Here is a 6,471-nt window from a genome sequence, read left to right as displayed (position 1 = left end):
AAAAGAAGAGGTGGGCTGACCAGGAATCAAAAAGAACTATTCATGGACACAAAGACATGGGCAATTATTAGATGAGTACTTCACGTCTGTCTTTACCAAGGAGAAGTTGCTGTTGGAGTATCAAAAGCAAGGTATAGTTGACATACTGAATGGGTTAAAATTTTACTGAAAAGATGCTGGAAAGGCAAGCTATACATAAATACCTCAGTCCAGATGGATTGCATCCAAGTTGTTGATGCAAAAAGGGGTAGGAATTGCGGAGATATTGGCCATGATCTTCCAAATGTTTGTAGGTACAACTCAGATGCCTGAGAACTGGAGAGCTGCAAGTGTTAACCCCTCATTCAAAAAAGGCTGCAAGGATAAATGCAACAAATACAGGTTGGTTAGTTTAACCTCAATCATAAGGAACCTCTTACAAATGATAACCAGAGATACAATTAGCAGCTAGGTGTGGAGTGAGTCAGGAAAGCCAGCATGGATTTGTTGAAGGTGAAAACGTTTAACTAACTTGAAAAACTTTTTTTTAAATAACAGAGGATGTTGACGGAGGAAATGAAGTTGCTGTGGTATGAGTGATTTTTCAGAGTTTATAAAGTGCAGCACAATTGACTTTTCATCAAGATTGAAGTTCTTAGTATAAATGGGGTGGTAGCAGCTCGGATAGAAAAATGGTTAGGTCATGGGAAATGGAGTCGTAGTGAATGAACTGGAGGGAGATGGATAGTGAGTTCCCTAAGGGTTGATACTAGAACCATTGATTTTCTTAATATAGATCAATGACTTGGACAAATTTGCAGATGGCACAAAAACTGATGGTCTAATGAACTGTGAAGAGAATAGTAATAGACTGAGTATGTAGATAAATTGGTGGAATGAAAGAACATGTTGTCAATTGGAAAAATGCGATGTTACATTTTTGTTAGAAGAATAAAAAGGGGCAAAGTAAACTGAAAGGCACTCTTCTAAAAGTGGCAGAGACAGAAAGATCTAGGCTATATGTGCATTAATCATTGAAAGTGGCAGGATTGAGAAAGCAATTATAAAAGTATACAGTAGGTAGAGCACAGAAGTCATGATAGACCTTGGTAAAGCACTCGTTTAGCCACAACTGGAGTATTGTGTCTACTTTTGGACTCCGTTCTTTAAGAACTGGAATAGAGTACTAGGATGATTCCACAGGGGAAGCGACTTTAGCTACATGAATAGAATAGAGATATTGGGGATGTTTTCTTTGGATAGAGGACAATGAGAGGGAATATGGTATTGGTATTTTAAATCATGAACAGCCAAGACCGATTTAACAACAACTGTTTCCATTGTGGAATGGTCAAGAACTAAAGGATATAAATGGAAGTGGTTGGCAAAAAATCCAAGTGAAGTGAGGAAACAGCAGGTGTTTAAGATGTGGAATGCACTGCCAGTGGAAGTAATGGAGGAAAATTTAAACATGCAGTTAAAAAGGAGCTGGTTAAGTACTTGAAAGGAAATCTGCAGTACTGAAGCGAAGAGAGATTGGAGGATGAACTGGCTGAATGGTTCTTGCATTGAAATGGAACAGAATTGATGGGCCATGTATCCTTCCTCCCTGCTGTAACCTTTTTGATTCTATTACTGGATAATTTTTTAACAAGTTTAATTTTCAGAGTTATGGGGATAAGATTCGGATGTGGGTCTAAATTTGACAGTTCTTTCTCAGATGTGTGCAGGCATGACAGGCTGATAGTCTGCCTTCAATGCTGTGAAATTCTATCACTCTAACTACCCAGACAAGTCAGGAATGCTCCTGAAATTACTGCTCGTTACCCAATTACCACCTCACCAATGTACTCCTTGCACCACAATTATAACTGAAGTGGTGTGGAGGGAGAGATTAAAAGGATTGTGCTAGAGAGGATCATGCTAGATGTCACATGCTCCATGAATCCATGGAAGAGCTCGACCTTGCTCTCCATTGTCAATCATTCATGTTTTTGCCCCCTTCATTGAAGCAGAAGAAGGTGCATCTCTTTCCTTGCCCCCTACCCCTCTGCCTCCTATTGCTTCAGAAGATTTGTATGAAATGGTGGTGCAAACCACAAATTGGGCGTGTTTCTTTTAGTGGTTAACGGCACACAACAATGCAGAAATGTGGTTGTTTATGACTCACAGGTGCTTCAGTGGCTATTATTCATCACCAACGGTGCTGTGGCTAAGCACCTGGCTTCACCATTTCCTGTGATAAGCATCATGGATCTCCATAAACTCCACAGCCTGCTGCTTTGTAACAGCAGTTTACTATCTCTCATGGGCATTGTGCATGAATTTCTTTTACAAGTTTGAATAATTGAGGTGTTTACCAACTTTCACAAGGCACTGAGTAGTTTTAGTGGTAGATCTGCTGTTACCACCTGAAGTACAAGTTGTTTATCAGTTACATGCATGGTCATTGTAGGGGGAAAAGAAACACAGCACAAGATCCTTATTTTGCCCTCTGAGGAGAAAGCTACATGATGGGTTAATAATAATGTTCTTAATTTTAGAAGTTGAAAAATATTCTGATGCATCGCAGACCCAAGATGATTGCTCTTTCCACAGATGCTGCCCAGCCTGCTATTTCAGAATAAGAATCAGGTTTATTATCATTAACTTTTAAGACATGAAACTTTCGTTTCCTGTACTGTCCTCCGTCCAAAGAAAACATCCCCAATGTCTCCATTCCATCCATGTAGCTAAAGTCACTTCCCCTGTGGAATCCTCCTAGTACTCTACCAGTATTTGCAGCATTTTCTGTTTTAAAGTCAGTCATGTTATTTTGCCTGACCTTGTCAAATCCTCGAACCATTTATGTTCGGGAGTAAGGCTTTGTGTCTGAGGCTGGAATCATCAGAACCAAATGGTGAGCCCTTCAAGAAGGTGGTAAATTGGTTAGAACAATTATAATAGAAGTAATGAGTAGATCTGCAGAGAGCAGCTTGCAATGAGTCACCACACTCTGGTGCCATTTTGCACTTATCTGATGCAGTAGTGCCCGAGATAGGGTTGAGCAATCCTCCTAGTGATGAATATGAGTGGAATAAGGCAAAAGGGTACGTCTGACTAGGAAAAGGTTACTAACCATTCCCCCCCTGATTTTACTATTATTAACTTAGGGAAAATGGTTTTGCGATTTGGTGTTTCAGAAATGATTGCTTTAGATTAATAAGTGGCCTTATCTTAGTCCCCACCCTATCGTGGACCTTCTGTTTTTTGTCTCTATTCTTCATTCTATCTATTCTTAGTTCCGATAAAATGTCATTGACCTGAAATATTAATTGTTTCTCACTCCTTAGATGTTGTGTGACCTAGTGAGCAAATACAGCATTTTGTGTTTTTCTTTGTTCTTCCAGGAAGCTGATAGAATACAAGAGCAGGAGTAGGCCCTTTGAGCGTTCTCCATTATTGATCAATCTCATGGCTGAATTTCTACCTCAATGTCATTCCCTGCACTGCCCCTTATCCCTTGATTCCTGTAATATTTTAATATCTAAAATCTTTGTTTTGAGTGAACTCTATCTCTGAGCTTTCACAGACCTCTGAGGGAGAGAATTTCAGAGATTCACCACCATCTGCATGGTGAAATTTCTTCTCATCTCATTCTTCAATAGCCTGCCCCGTATTCTAAGACTGTAACTGCTTGTTTGGGACCCTGACACCAGGGGAAACCTCCTCCATGCATCCAGCCTGTTGAGTTTCAATGAGATTTTTTATTCGTCTAAATTCCTAAGAATAGTGAATATTCATCGCACTCCCTCTGTAGCAACTATATCCTTATTTGAATGGAGAATCCAGAATTATACACTATGTTCCAAGTGCAGTCTTACCAAGGGCCAGAAACAATTGCAGTAAGCATCCTTACTCTGATACTCGAATCCTCTTGCAATAAAAGCCAACGTGGTTGCTTTCCCAATTGCTTGCTGCAGCTACAATGGCTTTTGTACAAGGACACTAAGGGCCTTTTCAATATTAGTATTACCCAATCGACTCATTTTAAAAGCTTTCCACTTTTGTACAACGGCATGAAAACTTCACTTTTTTTTTGCACCTTATATTTCGTCTGCCAAAATGAGGAAGTGGGTTTTGTGAGCACGCATAGGAAACACCTGATCATTCAAATAGGAATGATCAGAGTGTGCAGCTTTCTTGGGCAATTGCTCGGGATCGAGGATGACTTGCTTCCTCTCCAGTTTCGCACCGTATTATGATCAGCCGTCTCCCAAAATGGGGCAGCAATCTCCTGGATGCTGTTCCCTACTAATACACTTTATATTTCAACATCCTGAGCTGAATTGGGCGGGAAGGAGTGGAGAGAATGGCGCGTTGAAAGTGTTGTCCGTGAGGCAGCCTTTCCTCTACCAGGTGGATTTCTGGCTACAGTGCACGTGTAATTCCCTTTGATCGCTACAGGTAGTGTTGTGGGGCATTTCCATTCCTACCGCTGACATCTGGACTACCGAGCTGGAACTACAGATGTTCGGAAGTGGAGTGTTACATTACCTTAAATTATGAGAAGGGCCTGTGATACTGTTTCGGTGGTGAACTCATTCCGCTTTTTGTGTTCCTCTTTGCCATTTGTTTCCCTCTGCTTGTTTGACTTTTATAGTTACCCCAGGGACAACGCAGAGGATTTGCAACCACAATGTTCTCGGCAGTTATACGGTAAATGGAGTTAGTCATCTCGTGATCATATGTCAATATCAAGTCACAGAGAATGCCCTGACCAGAATTGCGTGGCAATATGACTTGATCTGCTCCATTTATAAAATATTCCAAATTACAAAATCAAAATCAACCCTGTCTAAGTTGTGGAGGGGGGGAGGTTGCAAAGTTCACGTCAATATCAAGTCTCCAAGAATGCCCTGACCAGAACTTCCTGGCAACGTGACTTGATCTGTTCCATTTATAAAATATTCCGAATTACAAAAGCAAATCCGGACCCTATATCTGAGTTGGGGAAAGGTGGTGGGCGATTGCAAAGCTCCCGCTGCTGCTCTGTGCTGGCCACGTGGTGCCTTGGGGTGGGTGGTTGGGAGCCCACTCACAACAGGCAGCAGCCCTTCCCCGGGAACAAGAGGCTGTTGTTTTCGCCGACTGACTTGAGTGGGTTGATTTAGCATCTGGCTGGCTGGCTGCCAGGGCCGGGAGCGTCCCGTCCCATCTCCGCCCGCTCACCCCATCCCGGGGGACGCCCTTAAGTGGCCAGTTGGAGCGATCCTGTAGGCTACCGGTTCTGGCTCTCGCTGCACCCACCGACTACAGGTCTGTCTGTCTGTCTGTGCGTCGCTCTGTGGCTGAGGTCTGCTCTCTCTCCTTTCTTCCCCTTCGGGTTATTCTGTCTGTTCTTTGTTGCTCCTTCTGTATCCGTGGCCTTTTTTTTCTCTCTCCTCCCCCCCCCCCCCCCCCCCAATCTCTGTGTGTCTGTCGGGGGTGGGGTGAGATGAGGGATCGACTGTGGCCAAGTAGTATCGAGATCTTATCGCGGTTCTAATTTTCCTTCTACCCTGCCTCAGGGCTTCGGTGTTATTTTTATCTGAGTCTGATGTTTGCTTGTAAGAAAGATGCTTGAACCACGCCCAGAATCGGGGTGCATCTTGTCAGTCATGGAATTAGAAAGCGCAGGGCTTGCAGTTGAAAATGAGTCTTCGTGTTAAAGTGCACTTCACCTCGTCGGATGCCGAGGTTAAAAAGCGGTGACACATTTCTCTAACGTATTATTAAATGCACTTGTGATTCTGTAGGGCGAGTGATATCATCGTGACATGGAGGGGTTACACTGACAGCTGGCATGTTGGCAGGTATCGAGGGAAATGCAGCCTGAATCTTGAATGAGAGAGGGTCTAACTCATTGCAGCTCAGTGAACTGAGAAGCCACTTTGGTTTACAGTTTTGGACTGATTGATTTTACGCCAGTATCTGAGTCATTATGAATCTGGAACAACTTTACATTTGGAATAATGTAAATGTATCCTAGGAGCCACATTTTTTTTCAATTAAATTCAGTTTGATTTTTATTGGGGCATTGTTGACCAGGCCAGCATCTATTGCACATCCCTAATCCTCTCTCTCTACCCTCCCCCCCACCCCAGAAGATGGTGTTGTGCCACCTTTCTGAACCACTGCAGTCCTTTTGATGAATGTATCCCTGCAGTGCTGTTGGATAGAGATACCGGCAATGAACAACTGGTGATGTACTTCTACAATATCCTCCAAGTTCATTGGAATAATAGGTGAGCCAACATCCCCAACATTGAGGATCTGGTTATTCCTAATTGGCTATTATTAGGCAGGCCATGCTGTTGGCCTGACACAGGCTCCTGAAACAGTCTATTCCAAGCTCTGTACTGAGAGGAGATTACCAAGAGAACAGAGAATGAGAATTGAGGATTTGTTTAAAGCTTCCTTGAAGGAGTGCAATATTCTCACTGACTGGTGGGAACCTCCAGCTCATAACCG

General features: G+C 42.8%; 1 protein-coding gene across 8 annotated transcripts in view; it reads left to right on the top strand.

Moving 5' to 3' along the window:
- The window catches only part of gsdmeb (gasdermin Eb), a 30,096-nt gene continuing 23,625 nt past the window's right edge, over positions 1 to 6,471 (top strand). The window contains exon 1 of one of the 8 annotated variants that reach the window (XM_052015911.1): positions 1 to 131. The gene's annotated coding sequence lies outside the window, so the exon portion shown is untranslated. Of the gene's footprint in view, positions 132 to 4,164; positions 4,426 to 4,571; positions 4,678 to 4,982; positions 5,315 to 5,587; positions 5,709 to 6,224; positions 6,246 to 6,471 lie in introns of those variants that run through there. The other 7 variants (XM_052015908.1, XM_052015907.1, XM_052015912.1 and 4 more) reach the window with 7 other exon arrangements.

This window comes from Pristis pectinata, chromosome 5, assembly GCF_009764475.1.
Source record: "Pristis pectinata isolate sPriPec2 chromosome 5, sPriPec2.1.pri, whole genome shotgun sequence".
Lineage (NCBI taxonomy): Eukaryota > Metazoa > Chordata > Chondrichthyes > Rhinopristiformes > Pristidae > Pristis > Pristis pectinata.
Note: the sequence above shows the minus strand (reverse complement) of the source record. Positions and strands in the feature narration are given on the sequence as shown.